This window comes from Callithrix jacchus, chromosome 5 (assembly GCF_049354715.1).
Source record: "Callithrix jacchus isolate 240 chromosome 5, calJac240_pri, whole genome shotgun sequence".
Lineage (NCBI taxonomy): Eukaryota > Metazoa > Chordata > Mammalia > Primates > Cebidae > Callithrix > Callithrix jacchus.
In genome coordinates, this window is record NC_133506.1 from 100,106,818 (window position 1) to 100,130,357 (window position 23,540).

The 23,540-nt window shown below is 42.5% G+C and overlaps 1 protein-coding gene and 1 long non-coding RNA gene across 4 annotated transcripts in view; both read left to right on the top strand.

The window, feature by feature from the left end:
* ASIC2 (acid sensing ion channel subunit 2) overlaps positions 1-23,540 on the top strand; it is a 1,111,991-nt gene that overhangs the window by 90,888 nt on the left and 997,563 nt on the right. The gene's annotated exons all lie outside the window — the stretch shown is intronic.
* Positions 1-23,540, top strand: part of LOC144582642 (uncharacterized) — a 71,209-nt gene that overhangs the window by 24,982 nt on the left and 22,687 nt on the right. For both annotated transcript variants that reach the window (XR_013535762.1, XR_013535763.1), the window contains exon 2: positions 1-23,540. This exon is cut by the window's left edge and continues 21,722 nt beyond it; it is cut by the window's right edge and continues 22,687 nt beyond it. This is a non-coding gene — a long non-coding RNA (uncharacterized LOC144582642).

Sequence of the window (23,540 nt, forward strand, 5' to 3'; positions counted from 1 at the left end):
GAGTTTAGCAGCCCATCCTTGTGATGGAAGTAATCTGGGAAAGAAGGGCATCCAGACATTTCCACTCAATGCTTGGAAAGAGTACCATACTGTGAGTCAGGAAGTACAAACTTAAACTCTGCATTAACATGTTTCATGGCTCTGGGCAAATAACAGCCTCTCTGAGCTTTGGTTTTCTCATACTTCAAAAAGGCACTTCATTGATATCAATGTTTCCCAAGTAAAATAATATTGTAGCTCATAGACGTCTTGAATGAGGAAAATGAAGAGCAATGAGGGAAAGAGATGTGTGGAATGAAAACACTGTTTATAAAGCAAGAAGACAGAGAAGCAATGGAAATAATTTGGCCAATCAATTCATGTACCCGTTTTTGGGAAACTGGACAAGAGCACATGTAAGATTATTTACAGAGTTAGTGTTCTATGGAAAGAGCATATGGTTTTCTGCTCTTTCAATTCCTGTGCAGGTTTGCAGTACATACAACTCCCACTCTACAAGCAGGTCTGCTCTGGTCTGAGTCCTTTGCTCTCATTATCCATTGTCTCCTGTGCTGGAGAAAACAAAGACAAAGCCTGTGCAGAATGGCAGTCCTGTAGGTACCTGAGTCTTGTCAGGAACTGAGAAAAGAAGACTCTGGGCATGGCTTTCATAGAAAGAGGAACACACCAAAAACATCTGCTAATTAGTCCCACCTATACTTGGCTTCCTACACCTTAAAGGTGGACCTCTTCAAATGCCAGTACCTATGCATGATTAAGCAGGTTGGCTTTGAAGCTAGGCAGCCTGAGTTTGAATAATCCCAGGTTTTCCACCTCTATGCTCTTTGACCTTGAACTCAGTATTTAATTTCTCTGTCTCAATTTTCTGTTATTATTAAATGTTTATTTGGAATTAAATAATACCTGTTGCTTAGGTAATTGGGTAGATTATGTGGACTAATGCATATAAAAATGTTTAGTGCACAGTTTGGCATATAGTATATACTCAATAAATGTCACCTGTTCATATCACTAATACTGTGGAATGTTGCTCAACTGGAAGTAATCAGTTCAGCTCTGCTTATAACCTGGGAAATAACTTGGGTTTTTCAAAAATGCTATATTTATCATCAAGAGTTACAAAGACAACAATAAACAGCCACCACCCAGCTTTGCACATTTAGAGGCCATAATGGCACTAAGGCCTGGGAGAGCATTTTCACTGTTTTCAGCACAGGGAGCTCTGACTTTTATGAGTGTGTAAAATGCCTGTGGAAGCATTAAACTTAATATACGATCATAATAACAATGGAGCCGCCAGCCTGAGAGAGAAGCAGCAACCCGGGGAGAACAAAATTTGGAAGCATAAAGCATAAGAAGGGAACGTTCTTTTTCTTAGGGGTTGAGTGGTGGTTGGAACATGAAGGGAGTGGAATAAAGGGCAGGGGATGTGGTAAGCACTGCAGAAGAGTTTTTATCCATCGAAGCCTAGGTCTGTTCTGGTGCATGAGAACTAAGTATAAAATTGGAATAGTAAGAGGAAAGGAGGGTGAAAGGAAAAAAGATGAGGGATAGAAAAGTGATATTTGGCCAGGTGCGGTGGCTCACGCCTGTAATCTCATCACTTTGGGAGGCCGAGGCAGGTGGATTACAGGCCGAGGCCTAAGATCAGGAGTTAGAGACCAGCCTGGCCAACATAGCGTAACCCTGCCTCTACTAAAAATACAAAAAGTTAGCTGGGCGTGGTGGCAGGTGTAAGTAATCCCAGCCACTTGGGAGGCTGAGGCAGGAGAATTGCTTGAACCTGGAAGGCAGAGGTTGCAGTGAATTGAGATCGGGCCATTGCATTCCATCCTGGGCAACAAGAGTGAAAGTCCATCTCAAAAGAAGAAAAGTAAGAAAAGTGAGATTCCTAGGCAGGATAATACACCTAGGGATGAGGAAGATAGAGCAGTTGTATTGGGTACAGCCACAAAAGGGGGTGCAAGGACAGTGGGGAGGCAATAAGTGCCTCATGTATTCAGTCCAGTCTCATGTTCTACAGTCCAAAGTAATCGTTGCCATTCATTCTCCATGTAGACTCACACTTGCCATGAACAGTCTTTTCAGAGATGGGATTTTTGGAGGATGCTGGTGGCAATATACTCCAGTTACAGGAATGATATCTAAAGGGAGAAAGTCTCAGCATTTTGGTCCCTGAAACTATAAAACTGAAGATAAGGGGTGGTGCTAAATGCCATATGTGGGGGCAGTAGTAGGATTTCAAATGTTTCTTGGCTCAGGGGCAGTAAGGTCTGGAAGGATCAGTGGTGGTTTGTCAGCCAAAAGGCTGCTCCAACATTTTTCATCATGTGATGAGGCTGAGCTTTCACACAGTCAGTGCTTTGGAACAAATTGCTGCCAGTGAATGGATGAATAAGTGGATAGATGGAGAGATGGATGGATGGATGGATGAATGAAAGAGTGGATGAATCAATCAAGAATGAGAACCAAGCATCTGACCAAGTAAACCATCTCCATTCTCTTAGTGCTAAGCAAAATATATTCATATAACCAGGAGCCAAACCATTTTAGTGCAAGATGTTCTTCAAATTTAATGTAGACTTGCAGCTACCAGAAGGAAAAATCAACACACACACACACACTCAGAAAATTTTAATTATTTTAGAATTCATTCTGATAATTTCAATGTTTTATAGATTAAATTTTCTCTCTTTACCTTTTAGCTTGGAAGGAGGACAGAAGCCTTAACCTCCAGGGTAACATGCTGCAATTTGTTCACTTATTAATTTAACAAGTATGCACTGAGGTGCTCATTAAGTGCCAGACCTTGTGTCAGGTTGAAGAAATCCAAAAGCGAAGGAGACATGAATCTCCGTGCTGATTCAGAAGGGCACCAGGCCTTTTAAGAAGAGTAAATATGCACAATTTGAAAATAACTGATAGTCAGTCCTGACTTATCTTTACAATTAACAAGGATTTCATGTACATTTTCTACTGTGATCCCTAGATCATCCATCCAGTTTTACAGGTGAGGGAACTGAGGCAGGCTGAGGGAGGCTGCTGCTAACCAAATGTACACAGCTGAAAGTGGCAGAGCTAGGGACCCACCCAAGTGTTCTGAGAACAGATCCTGTGCATTTTCCACCTCAGCCCTGCTCCAGGATGCTAGTCCCTGGCACTGGTAACATTTGGATTCACTAGAGGGAGATGAGCTAAGAGGATTAAAGAGAAGTCACACGTCACCAGTTTGCTTGCTGCCATGAGCTTGTTTGAGAAAGGGATTAGTTGTGATGTTGCTAGTATCAAGCAAAATCACTCTCTCTTCTCTGCTGTTCTCTGGAATTTGGGATTTCTGGACAAACCAACCTACACCCAAGAGTTGTAGGAAAGCAGTTGCACAATAAAGAATCTTAAGTTTGGAAGCATTTCTTTCTCCAAATCAGCAGCAGAGAGAGCAGGTTTGATTTATGGAAATAAATAACTATCTGCAAGCCTCAGTCACAACCCATTTCATCTGAAGTGTGCATGCAGGCATTCAGACATCTGCAGGCTGTCCTTTCCTGAAAATAGTGAGGAGCTGGGTACTAGTGCTGAAACCCTGGCCATCAACATCTTGGCCTCATCCTTCCAAAGTGCTCCTCTTTTTCGTCTTCCTCTGAGTGCTCACATTTTGAACTTCTCATTCATCATCTTTTGCTCTGCAATAAAGTGGTTGTGTGATTGTGAACACAACTTACACATGCTCCTGTGTAGTCTATAAGCTGCTTGAGGTTGGGGTGATGTATTCAGAGTTGCTTCTTCCTTTCATTAAGCACAGAGTAGCTGCTCAGTGAAGGTCTTTTGTATTTAATGAGATGGAAACTAAAGATAGAGATCAGTTTTTAGAGGATTAAAATCCATAAATGGACAAAAATTCTCCAATATAGGACATGTTCACAGGATCCTGAAGTTTGAGTTTTATGATTCTGATATTCTGATTAAGTGGGAAGAGGTTTTTCAAGAATCTTGTGCAGCCAAGCAGCCTTATGAGTAACCATGTCAGCCCTCACTCTGCCCCCACCCCTTAAAGAGAAGCAGGTCTTTTTTTTTTTTTTTTTTTTTTTTGCCACCTCACCGTATCTGCATATAACAGACCTGGCATTTCCACCGCAGTAGCCCCAACCTGTGCATGTTTTTGAAGTTGTAAAAAATAGCTCCATTTCTGCCCTTTCACGATGTGGTGACAAATAATCTGTGCTACAGTTTACACATTTTTCTGGCAATCACAAACTCTTGTCTCATAAGAGAAGATGGACTGTGTTATATTTTCTCCTTTTTTCTTTTCAGGTCTATTCTTTGCCTTTTAGGGCTCAGGCATGTGGAAAGATTATGATGCTCAGCTTTGGGATGGGGATCAGAGTACAGGATTGTTATGCAAAATCATTTAAATATTTTTGCTTACTTGATATACTCATACCTTCTTCTAATCTGTTTCAAACATTTTCCATGTGCCAAACCAGGCTTGTTGCTAGACACTCAGCAATAGCTGAGGCCTCAACTCTGCTCTCACAGTTGAGGAGAAGTCAGGCAGGTAAACAGAAAGTTTCAATATGTGAGAAACAGGGTTTACTGAAGGTCTGACATGAACACAGAAGAATTAATTACCTCCATGGAGCAGGTTTGCTGGAGATTATCAGCTTGGGTTCCTGGAGGAGGCAAATTCTCTGAAGAGTTTTGAAGTATTGAAGGGTAAGTAGAATTGATCAGATGAATTAAGGCAGACAGAAGGACTTTGATTTGAAAGGATTTGCATGTTTTATATCATGCAGATGTGAAATATTACAGTGCATTTTGATAGAGGATAGAATTTAGAAGTGCACGACCATTGGATCTGACTGGGAGGTAGGAAGCCAGAGTGACCAAAGTGTTTAAAAGCCCCACTGAGGAGGATGGGCTTGGTCATACAGGAGTTTGGAGCCGAGGAGAGGTGGAAGCAGAGACGGAAAATGCGAGGCCAGTGTGGTGGGTAGGCAGGAGAAGGGTGAGATGTGCAGCAGGAAATAGTCTGTCCCTGGAATAGGACAAGACAGGACCTTGGGCCAGTTGGATCTTACTCCAGCTTTGGAGGGCTCTCCTACCATCCTGAAGTTTCCCCTTCCAGGACTACTGCTTACAACATCTTCCTTGTTTGTTTTGAGACGGGGTCTTGCTCTGTTGCCCAGGCTGGAGTGCAGTGACACAATCCATGGCTCACTGTAGTGTTGATCTCCTGGACTCAAGTCATCCTCCCACATTAGCCTCCTGAGTAGCTTGGACCACAGGCATGTACTGACACACCTGGCAAATTTTTAAGTTTTTGTAGAGACAGGGTCTCTGTATGTTGTCCAGGCTGGTCTTGAAAGTCTGAGGTCAAGTGATCCTCCCCTCTTGTACTCCCAAGGTGCTGGGATTACAGATGGGAGCTGTTCCTGGCCACCACACAACATATTCCTAAACATCATTCTTATCTTAGAACATCACAAAACGTGATATACCCATTAGGAAAGTCAGTTATTGCCACACAGTCTCTTCTCTGGAATTATTAACATCATATTGAATTTTCACAGAGAAGCAGAGCCCCCAAGTCCGTCAATAAATATATCTCATAAATAGAATGGTGTTCACTATGCTGCTGGTCTGTAGTTCTCACAACAGCACCAACATGCCACCTCTGATCTGCACAGTATCCAATGGAGGACTGCGTTTACACACAGCACGCCATGCCCTCGCTTGTAGCCTACCCAATTTCTGTGACCTGGAAGGAAAAAAGTGATGGTCTAGATTTATGAATAAAAGAATTGACATAGAGCAGTTATGTAATATGTCCAAGGTCATTTAGCTGTAAAGTACCAGAACTGGGATTCAGAACCAGCTCTTCTGATTTCAAGTCTCTTTGCTGCACAGTAGGACTTTACAGGTAAAATCCTTGGCTTAGGACATGATAGGAGGATGGAAGCTTCAACAACAGTGCTGGAAATAAAGCACAGCAGAGAGAGGCTGTTGAGCATCTAGGATTCATTCTGTTGCAATCTCCTATCTTTCCATGCAAGCCTCTGAGTTTAATTTCTTTAATATAGGATGAAGGAATCTGAAGCACCAAGAGGAATATAGTATAAGAAGTTGATAAATTTTGAGTATATTTCTCTGAACCAAATTTTAGAAGAATGTAGAGAAAGGTAGCAAGTTCAGGAGAGAGAATGGCAAGGGGTCTCAAAGTCATGACATTGAGGAATCGCTAAGGGAATTAAGAAGACGTATCCTAGATAAGACAGAACTCAGAACACATTTGCAGTTAGACAAGTTGCAGGTGGTCCTGAGAAAGATCCATAAATAAAAGTGTGGACACTCCCAATAGATGGGCATCCATTCACTAGAGGAAAAAACTCTTTGTGTTCCATCAAAAACTGGAACTGCTTTGTTAGCTCATAATGAGCTCCCTGTTTTTGAAAGGGCCCAAAACCTTATGGTTTTAATATGAAATTGGAGCATTATTTGAGGTTGTATAATGGTTCCTTCTGACCTGGAAAATCCAAGATTCTCATTTATGATTTATTGCTTTACCAGGGTGTAAACTTTGTCTAAGTGAGGACCATGCTTGTTTCTTTTACAACTTTCTCTTCGGTTCCTAGAATATTGACTCATGAGGGCTGCAGTCTCACAGTGGAGGCAGAGGTACCAGAGAGCTAGTCCACACATTCAAGTATCCTGAGGCACAGGCTCAGAACTGGCACACAATCATTTCTGCAGCATTTCATTGGCCATAGCAAGTCAGCAGAACAGCCCAGATTGAGGGGATAAAAAGATTCCAACACTTGGTTGAAAGAACTACAAAGTCATCCTGCAAAGGGCATGGGTATAATTGGGTGGAAATGTGGCCCATTGGTGTCATGAAAATACCCCAGTCTTTTTAGGAGAAACATATACATCATGTCAAGAATAGCAAAGACCAACATCAGGGCCACATAGCAGAATGTTAGAGTCATGGCTGGAAGTAGGGATGAGGGACTGGGAGGTTGGAATATGGAAGGAGGTTTCAGGATATTGCAAAGTGAGGGTTTATGGTGAATGTCATGGTAGGAATCTGTTTTGGAGACTGTAGGCTCCATGAAGGTTGAGATGATAACTGTCTTGTTCATTAATGTATTATTTGTTACTTCACAAACTAGGTGCTCATTACATATATGTTGAATACATGGATGTACATATGCATAAATGGGTGGCCCTGTTAAGGGTCAGAAGTGAGACTATATTCAGTTTGGAGAAATGGTTAACAGCATGGGCTTTGGGGCCTTGCAGACCTCACTTTAAATATCAGCTGTACCGTTTATTAGGTATAAGACATTAATTAATACTCTGACCGTCAGTTTTCTAATCTGTAAAAATGGGCATAAGTATGTCCTCAAAGGTTCATTATAAGGACTAAATGAGATGGCATAAGTTCTGTAGCCCAATGGCTGGCACGGAGAGTTCTCAGAAATTGGTAGCTATTGTGATTAATATTGGGAGGGAGAGGAGTGAGGGTGTATGTGGTTCAGCTGGGGAGTAAATCTAACAGACAGGGAGTTCTATAAGGAAAGCCTACCCCCCAGGCTTGGAAGAACAAACTGGAGCTTGTGTTACTCTTTTACCATCAAAGACAACAAAATTGCCCACAAAAGTGTTATTAACAACACAACAGCTTTCGCTTTTCTAAGTCCCAGCTGCTGTTTCCCATTCAGTACTACACAAAGCCATTTGTTTCCATGGTTTTTCATCTCTAGTCCTTTGAGTGAGAGTTGGACTGGTGGGGGAGGAGGGCAGCATGGAAATAAGTTAGGCATTTATGGATAAAAATTTTACCTCCTCCGTGTTTGGAACGAAGCTGGCTTCCAGTTCTTGGCAGAGGGTCATCTGCATGGGCATGGCCAGCCAGCATTGGTTAATTCCTGTGACAACATATTCCATGACAATGAAATGTCTTTGTAACACATTTTCAATGATCAATTTCTCTCAGGTACTATTGCACAACCCCAAAGCGCTATCCCTAATCCAAACCTCTAACTATCGTCTCCAGCCTTCTTAAGGTTGTCACTTATGGCATTTACCTCTGCACCAGATAACCAGATTTTGGTTATCTGGTGCTTTGTAACAAACCAGTCCAAAACATAGTGGCTTAAATTAACAATGATTTATTTGCTCATAAATTGGTAAATTGGGTAGGGCTCAGCTGGCAAGTTCTTCTGCTTGTCTTACTTGCTTGTGGTTGCAAGTAAGCTCAACTAGAGGTGAAAATTCAGTATGGTTTCATCTATGTTTGATGTTTCAGCAGAGATGGCTGAAACAGTGGGAAACTAAAAAGGCATCTCTAGCACCCCATTTTGTCTCCCTAGCAGGGTGGTTGGGCCTCTTGACATTGTGGTGCAGGATTCCAAGAGGGAAAAAGTGGGAGTTTTCTGGTCCCCAAAACCCTATACTCTAGATGGAGACAGTGAAACTGCCTCCATATTCCATGGACCAAAGCAATTTACGAGGCTGGCCAGATTCAAGGGAAAGAGACTCATTTAAGCTTTTGATGTGAGGAGTGGTGTGTGTATACAGGGCTATAAGAAATTGTCAGTGACCTTGTTTGTGTAGGCACTACCCCAGTTTTCTTCTTCCTGCCCTTTTCTCATTCAGAACCAATTTTACTTTCAGCCAGGGGTAAAATAGTCTTTCCTGATGTGTTGTTTTATGACCTGTAAGGCCTCACCTGTTCTGAACATAAAACAACTCTTTAATCCTTCGTTCTGCAGAAGACTAAACAGAAGTCCATGCAGGGAAAGTAATTTGCCCCAAGTCAGACAGACAGTAGCAGTGGGGATGCAGTCTACATGTCCTGAGGCCTTGGTCAGTGGTCTTGCAGTTTTTCCATTAATATTCTTGGGAAAGACTGAAAATTAGTGAACCCAAAGGTAGAATTCCAGGTAGAGTCTCAGCAGGTAGAAGAGAGATTAGGGGCCCCAGGTTTCAAAGAAGACTACTGCTTTAATTATCTTCTTTTAAGAGTATATTAATGTAGAAGGAGCTGCTATAGAACTTGCCTTGTTCCCTGGCATAACTCTGGCTGACATTGGCGGTGGATAATATTTTAGTTTACCTTACATGGGGATGGGAGGTTGTGCTTTGGGAATATTACTACCTGCTTTGGCAAAGAAGAGGACATGGAGAGGAAGAGTGGTGGGGACTTTCTGGATGCTAGGCGGGATTATATGCTGTGAGGGTGGCTGGCACAGGCCTGCACAGGTTCTCAAGATCTGGAAGAAAAGGATAGAGGATGCCACATCCACATCTTCCCCACCCCTGGTCTCGTTAAGCATGTCCTTCTATGGAAGCATTCAGTATACCCTAGAAATCACTTTCCTTGTTCAACTTCCTGTGTTTGACTGTGAGCTCACTGAGAGCAAGAGGCAGAAAGCATTCTTGTTCATCTTTGGACACTTAGTATGTGTCTCAGAGAAGATGCTGAATAAATAAATGAGAGTAACTCCAAGTAATAGTCTTCCAGAGGCATTTGAACCATGGGATGCCCAGACAATGACGAGCAGTCCAAGGGGAATGTGAAGTCTTCATCAGCAGGATGCTACAGATGAGAGGACGTGACTACTGGAAGGTCTCCAACTAGGGCTCCTGTACTCATCCCTAGACACCATTCCTTCAACCCCAAACAAACATATCCACTAAAGGCCGCATCCTCTGGGGACTTCTCAAGTGGAAGAGAGATGGAAACAAACAGGTAGATTCAGGATTTCCTTTTCTGATCCTCCTCTAGACGCCTCCTCCTTGAAAAGTTCTGTCCTCCAAGGGAATGTGGATCAAGCTGTAGAAATTGAGATTAAAGCTCACCCTTGTCATGACCATTCTAGGAATGCCTGGCTGCTTTCAAAATGGGCTTCTTCCCCCACCTCACCTTTCTCTGCTTCTGAACCACAGCCACATCCTATTTGCAGCCCTAGAGATTAAGGATGAAAATTTGACTTTTTAATTTTCTTATTCTTGTTCTTCCTTCCTGCTTCATTAGAATCATGTTATTGGACTAAAAGACTGTATGTAAACAATGCTCTGGGGCCCATCTGGAAGCTGGTATTCTCTGGGGATATAATTACACTAAGCAATTTTCACCAGGGACAGTATTACTTAGCTTCTGCCTGGGCATCCTCTGGCAACACAGCCCTCAGTTCTTCCAAAGGGATTGACTGCTGTCCCTTCAGGCCTTCTTCTTGGTGTGTGTGTGTGTGTGCATGCGTGGGCACATGCATGCGTGAGATTCAAGGGTATGATCTGCTTTTATTTTGTATGAAATGTTTCATCCATAAAAACAAAGATAATTTATTGCATCTTTGTGTGTCCTCAACAGGGAGAATATGGATGCCTTTGGAATAGCAAAGGTCACCAATTTTGCACTGTGTGCCTCTCCGTCAGGGAATTAGAACTTGACCCAGTTTTTGCTTTCATGACTAGGCCAGGGAGGGAGGCTGCTGCTGAAGGCAGGGGATTGCACTCTTGGTTCCAACCCTGTCCAAGGTCACAGAGCTCAAAGGCCACTAGCCAGGATTCAAAACACACCATCTACAAGAGGCCTGAGCTCCTAGGAGCTTTGGTTTTCCCCTCTATGAAAAGAAACTAATAACTCTCACCCTGCTTATCTACAGAATGCTTGTGAGAAATCATTAAATTAGTGAAGGTAAAAGTGTTTCTAATTCACTCAAGTAAACATTTGCTGAATGTCTACTTTCTGCATGGATTAACAGAGTTACTATCCTTGTGGGACTGCAACCTTGAAAACTATAAGATATAAAGCACTAAACAAATGCAAAGTTTTAAAATTTGTATATTTGAAATCATTTTGCATTGTAGGAGTGGAAAAATTTCTGTCAAACCAAAAGTGCCTAGGCATCTTCTGCTCCTGGCTACACAGCCTTAGACCTCTTTTGCTCTTCCTCCTAATCACATTACTGCCCTCCATCCCCCACTCATTTAAGGCATTTGTTTAGCCCCGATCAATACTGCCTTTTATCACATACCACTGTAATAACCTTTAAAAATTAAATATGTTTAATAAGGCACAGCATACATGTAGAAAAATAGAGAATTCACATGTCTACAGTTTAATGCATTGTTGTAAGAGGATACCACCGTAAATGAATCACTGGAACCAGGGAATACAGCATCACCAGCATCCCAGGAGCTCCTGGCCTACTGCGCCACCATACCCTTTCTTCTTCCGTAAAATCGCTGCTCCACTACTTTCTAACACAATGGGTGTATTTCATGTATATTTTCAACCTTCTATATGTAAAATCATGCAGTATTTATTTTTTTGTGTCTTATTTTGCTCAGCTTTATGTTTGTGACAATCATCCATGTTGTGTGTAACTGCAATTTGTTCATTGCTGTATAATATTCTGCAAATATATGAATCAACATTTATTTTACTGTTGAGGAACATTTATACTGTGTCTCATTCGAAGCTATTATGAATAAAGCTGCTATAAACATTCTGATACATGTCCTTAAAATAGCTTTATTTTGTTATAATTGGCATAAATTGTCAATAAACTAAATCCCAACTAAATTATAAGCTCCTAAAAAGCAATAAAAAGCATTGCATTAAAAGTCTTTCTCCCCAACAGCTCAAACCAAGTGCTGTCTCAAATTATACAATTTTATAAGTTTGGACATAAATGGATGAAACCATCACAGCAATCAAGATAGGGGACAAATTCATAGTCCCCATCAATGTTTCCTTCTACCGTTTTGTCATCCCTCCCTCCTGTCCTCCCACACCTTTCCATTGTCTCCAGCCAGCCACTGATTGGCTTTCCCTTACTAGATAACTAGTTTGCATTTTCTAGTATGTTATGTGGATGGAATCATACAACATGTGCTGTTTTTAGTCTGGATTGTTTCACATGGGATAATTTTGAGATTTACTCCTGTTTATGTATATAATCGTTTGTCGTTTTTTATTGTTGAGTAGTATTCTATTGCTTATCATTCATATGTTGATGGATGTAAGTTATAAATATTCATATATAAGTTTTGGGGGGACTTAGGCTTCTATTTTTATTAGGTAAATATGTGAGGTGAAATGGCTGGGTCATGTAATAGGTGGTTGCTTACAGTTTTAAGAAATTGGAATCCAATTTAAATTGGATTCCAAAGTGATTGTACCATTTTATATTCCCACCAGCAGCATATGAGGATTATAGTGCTCTACATACTTACCAAAAGCTTGTCCTTTGGACTTAAAACATTCTAGTAAGTGTGCAGTGGAATCTTAGTGTGACTTTGTCTTACAATTGTCTAATGAGAATGATGCTGAGCAAATTTTCCTGTCTTTTGATGAACATATGGACATATTTCTGTTAGAGATATGCCTAGCAGATCCGTGGTTATAAGGGACATGATAAGTTTTGTGTTGCTAAAGGGTACTCCACAGGATGGATCAGAGGGAGGAATATTAAAGGTGAAAGACTACTTAGGAGATTGCAGTATATATTTTCTTTTCTTCTCTTTCTTTCTTTCTTTTTTTTTTCTTTTGAGATAGAATCTCTCTCTAACCCAGGCTGGAGTGCAGTAGCACGATCTCAGCTCACTGCAACCTCTGCCTCCTGGGTTCAAGTGATTCTTCTGCCTCAGTCTTCTGAGTAACTGGGATTACAGGTGCATGCCACCATGCCTGGCTAGTTTTTGTATTTTTAGTAGAGATGGGGTGTCACCATGTTGGTCAGGCTGGTCTCGAATTCCTGACCTCATGATCTGCCTGCCTTAGCCTCTCAAAGTGCTGAGGATTACAGGCATGAGCCATGGTGCCCAGCCTGCAGTATATATTTTCTTCTGCTGGTCCCTGTCTCCTAAATCCCAACTAAGTTATGAGCTTCCAGAAAGCAATAGCAAGCATTAAAACTCTTTGTTTTTCCCCAGCACCTCACACCAAGTGTTAGCCCCATTGAGAGGTGGGAAGAACTAACCTGGTTTGAGGGTTAGTGTGTGCTATGTTTTTCTACATTTGTTATAGCATTTACTTCTCTAACACCATATGAGGAGTTAATATCCCCAAGTGACAGCTGGGGAACTGAGCCTCAGGGAAATGTGCAATTTCCCAGAGAATCAGAGCTTATAATAAGGGGAGTTTATAACAAGTTTGATGCCAAAGTTACCATTCTTTCTATTACACAACCTTGTCTCCCTTTGATCATATTGCCTCTTAGATGCTCAAAGAAGAAACATCTGAGTGATTGAATAGAAGTGCATTTGAGGACTCTGCTGAGAGGCTCTTCATGATTCAGGACTGCTGGCTTAATGCTCAGAGGCTCTCTCGGGCTCTCCAACCAGTCTCTTCTGTCTCTGACCCAGGATAGTTGGGAAGGAATTTCCAATAGTTACATCAGTGAGGTGGAACCCTAAAGAGTTCCTTATAAACTCTACTCTCTTGTACCCAAGTTCAACTCTTGTGTTGTGAGAGCCTTCTCTTTCTCAGCAGAGCACCATAAGCTCCTTTACTCATTTTTGCATCCCCCTCCAGAGCATAGCCCTGTGCTTCACATATGGTAGACACATTTGGTATTTGTCTTTGTTGAGATATATGCTTTCCCACTTCCCCATTAAGCTGAGCTGCCTCTTGCATTTGAATCTCCATCCTTTCTTGGGGTGGTGTGTGACCCTGTGAAGATCACTTAATCTCCCTGATGCCCTGTACCATCATTTGTTAAATGATCAAAACAGTGGTAGCTTCCTCCTAGGATAGTTGTAGCAATTGCATGATGAGTAGTTAATGATGTTAACTCTTGTTATGTTTTGTTACTATAGTTATATTTGGTGGTTGTCCCTCAAACTTACTATTGCTTCAGCAATAATAGGAACTGGCTAATACTGGACGTGTGAGAGGTAAGGATGGGGGAGGAGAGAGATGAGGAAACTGGAATTACCCCTGAAGCAGTTCCAGGTCCATGGCTGTCACCTGCAGCACCATGCAATGAAGAGGACTCAGGTTGTGAAGCCCAATAATGATGACTCTGTCACCTGGTAGCACTGTTAGCTTGTGCAAGACCCTACCCTGTTTAACCCTCACTTTCTGCCTCTATAATAGACAGATGGATCTCATATAAAATTGGCAGGATGATTAAGTAAGAAAACAAATTCAAAGTATTAATATAGTACCCAGCCCACAAGTAGCCCTAGATAAATGCTGGTTGGTCTGTTTCTTTTTTGCTGATCCCTCTGATGGAATGAAATTTGCATTGGATGATGTTAACTTAGATAGTAGCCCCTCAAAAATTTAGAACGGATGGATTGTGGATCAATGAAAATATGGGGTAGATTTTTTTTTTTTGAGACAGAGTCTCTCTGTTGCCAGGTGCCAGGCTGGAGTGCAGTGGTGCAATCTCAGCTCGCTGCAATCTCTGCCTCCTGGGTTCAAGCAATTCTCCTGCCTCAGCCTCCCGAGTATTTGGGACTACAGGCGTATGCCACCATGCCCAGCTAATTTCTGTATTTTTTAGTAGAGATGGGGTTTCACCATGTTGGCCAGGATGGTCTCGATCTCTTGACCTTGTGATCTGCCCAACTCGGCCTCCCAAAGTGCTGGGATTACAGGAGTGAGCCACCGCGCCCAGGCTGGGGTGGATTTTTAAAAAGCTGAAAGTGGTGCTGGAAGGATATAGATTGTGGGGAGCAGGACAGAGTGCATGCATGAAATCTTGGCTCTCCAATTAAAATATGCACTCTTTCTTGGGCTTAGGTACAACGCGCTTGCTGGAAACCCTCACGACTTTCATTCTTTGGGGGATGTTTGAAAAATGTTGTATTTTTTTGTATGCCCTTTGCAAAATGGACACTAGTAGTGGGAGGTAGTTGTGGAGTGAAGAGCCAATCGTGTGGGGTTCAGACTTTGGGGGTTGGCCAGGCTCTGTGTTAGCCTGGTGCAATGGAATCAGAGCAGACTTATTACAACTTATGTGAATTAAGTTCCTCTGGGCTGTTGTGTCTTGAAAATGGGATGATCAAATCTGCCAGGCTGGGTCTGTTTTGTGGCGTGTCTCCGTCTTCTCAGGCTGCCATTACAAAACACCATAGACAGGTGTCTTAAACAACAAAAACTTATTTCTCACAATTCTGGAGCCTGTAAGTCCAAAGTCAAGGTGCTAGCAGATTCAATTTTCTGGTGAAGGCTCTCTTCCTGACTTGCAGATAGCTGCCTTCTCACTGTGTCCTCACAGTGCAGAGAGAGAGAAAAAAAATGTATCTTTCTTTTTCTCTTCTTTGAAGGCTTATCAGACTGGAGCCCTACTCTTATGACTTCATTTAACCTCAATTATCTTCAAAAGATCCTGTCTCCAAATATTGCAGTCTTACTGGGGGTTAGGGCTTCCACATGTGAATTTTGGAAGAATAGAATTCAGTCCATAGCAAGGAGATTAAGTGAGATTAATCATACAAATATGTTTATAAACTATGAAGGGCTATACCCATTTAGAAGGTAGTGGGAGTCTTTTTTTAATTTAATGTAATTTTAGTTTGAGCACTGTGAAACATTCCTCAGAGTATTCATTCATTCATTTATTGAATGCCTGCTTTGTGCCAGGCACCTTTCTTGACACTGGATGACAGTAATAGAGAAAACAGACAAAAGTCCTTATCTTCACAGAGCCTACCTACTTCCTAGAATATAGACAATAAAAATAGACAAGTAGAATATACAGTTTATATGATGGGAAAAAGTGGTATGAAAACAAATAAAGTAAGGGAGTGGGCTGAGAATGCCACATAGTGAGGAATAGTTTAAATTGTAACTAGTTGGTGTGGGATGGGGGCATCAAGGAGGGGGATGATCAAGGAAGACTTCATTTGAACGAAGACTTCAAGTCTTTGAGAAGTTGCGGGAGCTACATGGCTATCTGAAGAAAAGTATTCCAGGCACGAGAAGAACCTATGCAAAGTCCCTGGCATAAGAGAGACCCAGGTATGTTCAAGGATCAGCCATGAGAGCTGGGCAGCCAGAGCTGAATGAGAGATGAGGGAGTGGTAGGAGATGGAGCCAGAAAGATTTCATTGCAAGAAGAGGACTTGGCTGTGGGCTTGTGCTGAGGGCAGGACAGCAGCAGTGAGAGGAGCAAGAAATCATTTCCCTGTGGGGAGAGGATTAATGTATTCTCTGAAGAACTGTGCTGGTCTCTAGGAACACCTGTGGGAGTCAGGTCTTATCTGCTCTAAAATTCCTTCCAATATTTTATGACTCCAGACATTTCCTCCTGTGAAACGATGGTGAATGGTTGCTAGTGAAATGATCCTAGTGGAGTATGTAAATGAGATAGCATCCATGCATTATTAAAAGAGTAAATTTATAGCTGCAAGTGAACGTGTATGAAGCAAGGTTGACTCGAACATAATGCCTTCCTTCACCAACCAGACTACACACTCATTTGAGTGTGGGGCGCTCAGGTTTGTGTCAGCCACAGCAACTAATATAGTTCTAGAACAACACAGGTACTTCTTAAAGTGTTTGTCTAAAAGCACACTCTCTCCAGGAAGCACATGTTAGGAATTGCAAAGAAAGGACAGAAGACTACCTTGAATTTGCTGTAAGAAGTCTACGTTTCTCTTATCGAGCAGGACCAAGGTCTAGCACCAGCCCCTGTGGAGGTGAAGTGGGTTGTGTATTTCCATACCTAATGGAGCTCTCACAAATTAAAATATCTCTGCTTTTAATGCCGGGGAGCAGTGGATAGACTACGGGGTGTTTCTTCCATTTTCAAAGATAACATCTACAGGTACATTGAATTCAGCATTGATTACCTGTGTTCTAGATTCTGCTCCTCCTTTTCAAGCTGTGAAAACTCACCTCTATACCTCATTTTCCTCACATATGTGCATTATGATAACAATACCTGCTGCGCTGGGCTGTTTGTAATATTGAATGGTCTTGTGGATATAAAATAATGCATATCATTATTCCCACTTCATAGGTGAAGATTTGACACAAAGTCGTGGCTCAAATCTGTATGTCCTTTCAAAAATCCCATCAATAAAAACCCACCGTGAGCCTGCTAAGAATAAAACACCATTCTCGGTCCTGGAGATAGAGTAGTGAGTGAGAAGGAGACAATTCCTGTCTTGCAGTATAAGAGAGGGATCATGAGGACACAAACACATCAGTAAGACAATGGAGGGTGTGCTAACGGCAGAGCCACAGCTCAAACTCATGACTTTTGTCTCCAGATCATACACTTTCTCTATCATTCCCTTTAAGCAGAAATCAGGCACAGCCTCAGTCCTCAAGGAACTAGCAGTGTACAAAAGAAATTGTGTCTGAACTGAAACAGTTTGCAACTACTTCTCAGGGCCTTTATAGAGTTTTGGATAATGTGCTCAGGCTGGTTTGGGGAGCAAAATCTAGAAATCAAGATTTTTTTCCCAAAGAGGTGGCAACTAAATGGATATGAGGGGTAGTATCCATCCTTAACAGAAGTCTGACCAGTGATCACATAAACACCCATGGCTGTGTAACCAGGCAAGGATATTTGGAAAGATGTCAGTGAACTTAAATGATTGCAAAAGTAGAGAATGTTTCAGAGAACTCAGGTGGAAACTTGGAGGTGCTGAGATATTTTCAGTTGAGGGTAAACTCCGCTGATTTCTAGTTCCCCAAGGAATGCATCTTTGCCAGTGGGAGGAAGGTGGGAAACCCAGTAAGCAGATTAAAAAACTGCCACTTTTTTTTGTCTTGGACTACAGTTACCACCTTTCCTATTTTTACTCTATCACCGTTAGCACCAGGCATTGGTAATATTTTCAGAATTCTTATTAATATTTCATTGCAGTATTTTTGTTTTCTCTTTAAACAGGTATTTGGTATAGATTGCCACATTCCTGGGTAATTTTGTTAAATCCAGAGGCCAATTTTCTTTTCACAACAATCTACTGCTTTGATTTTACGAGAAAAAATCAATAGGAAGAAAGGGGTTGCTGAAATAGAAAGTTGCTTTATAGCAAAATGTCCAGGAACTCATCTGTTCATTTTTAAGTGGAAGAATAGCTCTAGCTGGAAAAAATAATCACCTCTTTGTATATAGATAAACGGGTATCTGTTTAAATTAAAAGGAAACAACACCAAGACGGTTTTCAACTGTGGGTGAGAACATGTTCTTTTTTTTTTTCTATTGTACTTTAGGTTCTGGGGTCCATGTGCAGATCCTGCAGGACTGTTGCATAGGTACACACATGACAAGGTGATTTGCTGCCTCTATCCCCCTGTCACCTGTATCTGGCATTTCTCCCCATGTTATCCCTCCCCAACCTCCCCACCCCCTACTATCCTTCTCTTACCCCCACCAACAGACCCCAGTGTGTGATGCCCCCCTCCCTGTGCTCATGTGTTGTTTGAGAACATGTTCTAATGCAGCCTTTGCAAGAACTGTCAGATGTTAGATGCATGGCCGAGCCTTTCCCAAGTGGGTATGAATCCCAACTTGGCCATTAATTCAGTGTGTAACCTTGAATAGGTCACTATCCCTCTCTGGGCCTCAGTTTTCTCATCTGCAAAATGAGGTGGATTGGCTTAAATGGTCTGAGATCCCATCCGCCACTGGCATTTGGGGAGCTGATGAATGCCGGGAAATGGCTGGAGGCTGCAAGAGCCATGGAGAGAGCAGAAAGAACATTTTTATTTAGTTCAAAAACAGCACAATGAGGAACAATGAAATTAATTAAAAGAACCACTTTTACTGAGTTAGCAGTGAGTAGAAAAACAATAAAATGTCTTTGGAAACATTTTCAGCTTAAGATGAAAACAAGCCCAGTCTTCCCAGGTTCTGGTGCAGTCACTTCAAGATGGAACTCCTCAGTTTGGGAGGGCTGTTTCTCCCCCATCATTTCCAAGGCAGAGCACGGATCATCTATGCAGGCCAAGCCTGTCTCTTGCTCCCCAAACCGCCAGACATTTACAGAAGCTAAATTAACTTCATGCATGGCTAGCGGCTGCATCTTCTAGCTGCCGCAGGGCTCCTCATTCTCATTAAGACTTCAGGGCAGGCGTGCTGCTGTTGGGAATACACACCTTGACATGGAGTCCAGGGGTGAAGGTGGCTGAGAAAGAAGGACCGCCTTCCACAGTCTCTGCAGAAAATACCAGCAAACTGTTATTGCAATACTCCAAATCCAATAATTGCACAACAGTAGCATCAAACAGGTGCCGGTTCTGGAAGCCCTTTCTGTGCACCGAACCCTTAAAAGTTAACCTTTGTGTAGACTATCTCCAACCCTCTGAATTCTGTGAGATTAAAGCCACCATACCCATTTCACGGATGAGAAAAAGAAGAATGAGATGTGAGCTTCGCAATGTGGCACAGCTCCAATGACAAAGACACAGTCCTGTTAAGGACAGCGTCAACATTTTACATTCATTCCTGATCTTCATACTCCCAGAAGCCCTTTGGATATGTAGTCTCACTTGATTTTCATGACATTTGAGTGACATGCACAATGCATGAGGGCAGCATTTTATCCCTATTTTGTTGATCAGGAAACAGAGGTGTGGAGAGTTTAGGTGGTTGGCTCAAGGCCCCATGGCTAAATAAATAGACCTAAAACTAAAATCTGACCCTAGCTTCCTATTATGTTGGCTTCGTGCTGTCTTATTTACAATTAACTGTAGGAAATAAGGAAGATGTCATATACGAAAAAAAGCATTTTTCTGTAATATAAGTCATTAGGGCTGGAGAAAATCTTTGAGGTCATCTAAACCAGGAATTGGTCATCTGAGGTGCTAGGGTGGGACTTAGTGGGTCCAGGATCTTCCTGAACATTTATGCAAGCTCGGGTGTATATGTGTGTAAGTGCCTCCCTTGGGGTAACAAGGGTGTACATTGAGCAGTCCACTCCCTGAGAGTGTACAGCTTTCTAATGCACAGGGATGTCTTTGACACCCAGCACTATTCTGACACACAGCAAGTTCACAGTAAATGTTGAACTCTTCTGACTCTTTAAAGGTTCTATGCCACCAGAACTAAGTGTGGGCAAGGGCCACAGTGAATCTCAGACATCTCTTTAGCTTTCATACCTTCCAGATGAAAACTCAGGTGCTCAGAAGAACAGCACACTACTGTTGGGTCTGCTTGAGGCAGAGCAGGGTCTAGAAGCTGATCTCTCAGCCTCTGCCAAGGTGGTTGGGAGAAGACACTTGCCCTGAGCAGTGTTGCCTCCTTCATGTGATCACAGGGACTTTTGTAGTGAGAACAACGTGCTGTTTCACTAGTGGCCTCTGAGAGGCCCCATGTTGGCCAGCTCTGCATTCAGCGAGTCATTCTGCACACAGTGCAAAGGGAAAGCGCTAAAGTGTTTGAGAAAAGAGTTTCTCTTAATTAGGTTAAACACTCCCCCACTCCCAAGCCTCATTTACACTATTCATTTGCTCAGCAGACTATGACTTCCAAGAGAGGACTCAGGTAAACTCTGTCCTGTCCAAGTGTGCATGATCCTAAACCATAAAAGAATGGACTCTGAAATCCAGTTCCTGCAGAACAGAGAGGCACTAACTGGGTCTGAGGCACTAACTCAGGACTGCCTTGCAACCCTCCCCACACTGGCCGGGTTTTGAGCATGTCCCTTGGGGTCACTGTGGGTCTGGCCTGCTAGGAAAGAGGTGATGGAAACCCAGAGCAGAATTTCTGGGAAATGCAAGAGTTTCTTTCTCCATTCTAGCCATTTCTCTTCTGTCAGAGCTCCAGTGAGGTTTTAGTGCCAGGAGGGAAAGCAAATGGAAAGAAAACAGCCCAAAGTTGATAATGCTTTCGATAGTGACCATGCTGCGGGAAACCCTTCCTTCCTCTGGGGCCACCGCCCACTCCATGGTTTATCTTAAAGGAAGAAAGAAAAGGGAGAAAACAAGATCCTTTTAAATACAGAGAGAGGGATTCTTCAAGATCCATTTGTGCATGTGTTGGGGATGTGGAATTAACCCTTTCTGCTTTATTAGTTGCTAAGTAGTCCTGAGATTAAGAGCGGTTGCTGGAAACATGAAATGATAAAGGCTGTTTCTGTAAGGAGAGTCGTGACAGCTCCTCCAGGAAGTCACAGAGACAGCCAGTAGGTGCTGAACAGCCCAATCTGGCTGGATGTCTATACTTGAGGCTTCCAGCTCTTCATACACTGAGTCCAGGGTCTCAAGAGCCCCTCTATAAAACCTTTTGAGGGTCTGGCTGATTTACAGGTTAAGAGTAAGGCAGGCCTGGGTTCCAATTCTGCCTCCATGACTTGATTAGTTTCCCTCTGTCAAAGTTTCCTTATCTGTGGAATGAGGGTAGTAACAGATGCTTTATAAGGCTTTAGTAGGGTTGAGTGAGATTAGCTCTCTATGTTATAGGGATACAATAATAAGTCATAGCAAACAATTTATTTGCAGTCTTTCATCCACTATGACCCCATCTGGCCATATTTACCCACTAAATTACTTGTCTTTGGAATGTGTCTTAGACCCATTGTGCAACTATAAAAAACTATAAAAAACATCTGAGACTGGATAATTTATAAAGAACAGAAATTTATTTTTCACAGTTCTGGAGGCTGTGAGGTCCAAAGTCAAGACTCTGGCAGACTCAGTTGCCTGGGGAGGGCTGCTCTGTGCTTCCAAGATGGCGCCTTGATGCTGTACCCTCTGGAGGTTCTCACATGGTGAGGGAGGTAGAAAGGCAAGTGATCCAAATGCTGTGTGAAGCCTCTTTTATGAGGCACTTAGTTCCATTATGAGGGAGGGGCTCTCATGGACAGAACACCTCTGAAAGGCCCCACCTCTTAATACTTACATATTGGCAATGACGAAGTTTTGGAGGGAACACATTCGAATGGTAGCAGAGTCTACCAGATCAGTGTGTGAGCTTCTGCAGCAGTTCAGAATCAGAATCTGAACTCGTGTGTGTGTGTGTGTGTGTGTGTGTGTGTGTCTGTGTGTGTGAGTGAGAGAGAGAGAGAGAAGAAAAACACAGAACTGCAGAAAGTATGGGAATTTGCATCCTAAAGAGCCAAGAATTACTTAGGAAAGAGAAAAATAGAAGCAGAAGGAAAGGAAGAGGGGAAGAAAGATCAAGATGAGTGAGTTAGGAGCTTTGGGTTGAGGAGCTGATTTGGGGCATGAATAGAGGGTGTATGAGTTTGTTCTCACAGTACTGTAAAGAACTACCTGAGACTGGGTAATTTGTAAAAAAAAAAAAAAGAGGTTTAATTGACACACAGTTTTACAGGCTGTACAGGAAGCATGGTTGGGGTGGCCCCAGGAAACTTACAATCATGGAAGAAGGCAAAGGGGAAGCAGGCATGTCTTAAACGGCTGGAGAAAGAATAAGAGAGAGAAAGTGGAGAGGTGCTGCACGCTTTTAAACAACTAGATCTCATGAGAATTCACTCACTCTCACAAGAACAGCAAGGGGAAAAAGTCTGCCCCCATGATCCAGTCACTCCTCCAACACCAGGAATTACAGTTTGACATGAGATTTGGGCCTGGCCACAAATTCAGATCATATCAGAGGAGCTACAGGAAAGCTATGAGGGCAAGAGGAACGCCAAAAGAGGAGTTAACAAGGATTTCTATGGCTTATTAATGAACCACTTCTTCATGCCAACAGAGATCAGTAAAAATCACAATTGCTTTTGTATTCTATTGGCCACTGGGCTGCTTTCTTTCCTGGGATATTGCACAAAGACAAAACCATGGTAGCTCTAGATTTTATTTGGGCTGCACAGTTGAAGTGTCTAGCATAATGCTTGGCATGTAACAGATACTAATTAAGTGGTAAGAGAGGTAGAGAATTTCAAGGGTGGATCCTCAGCATTGTCTGTCTTACTTCCTAGTAATATTTTATGAAGGATAAATAAATGCTGTTGACTCTGAGCAGATTATGTAGGTGGGATAGGAGGAGATACCTAAGTGCAGGAAATTTGTGACCAAAACCCTACCCTGGGAACAGCCAGTGATAGAGGGGAATTAATAATAGGAAACAGGTCTGGTGTCATTAATGTTTTGGCTGAACTTGAACAGAATGCTGGGAACTGCAAGTGCAGGGAAAGCAATCGATTAAAAGCAGTTTAGGGTTAGGCACAGCAGAAACTGACCAGAGCTAGAGAAGAGTCTTAGCAATAAAGCCCCAGGGAATTGGTGATTAATCCTGGCTGCACATAAAGAACACCTGGAGTACTTTTAAAAATACCAACCGCTGGCTCCATCCCTGGTCAGTTGAGTTAGAATTTCTGAGACCGGACCTGGGCATCAGTATTTTTAAGATGTCTCTAAGCAACCTTCAATGCTGATCTCATCTGCTAACTCCGTAGGGATCTGATCCATGTTTAGAGGAGGGGAGAGCGAGATGGCAGAAATAGCAGGAGCTTCAAGGGAGCAAGAGTTTCCTCCCTCAGGTGGACACTGGGTCTGTAGCTTCCAAAAGACCTGCTCAGTCACTGGCAAGACTCAGCTCAGGCCTGAGGGTGGAGATTCCAGAGCCCTGCCCTAGGGAAAAGGAACTGGCGAGAATTAGGTT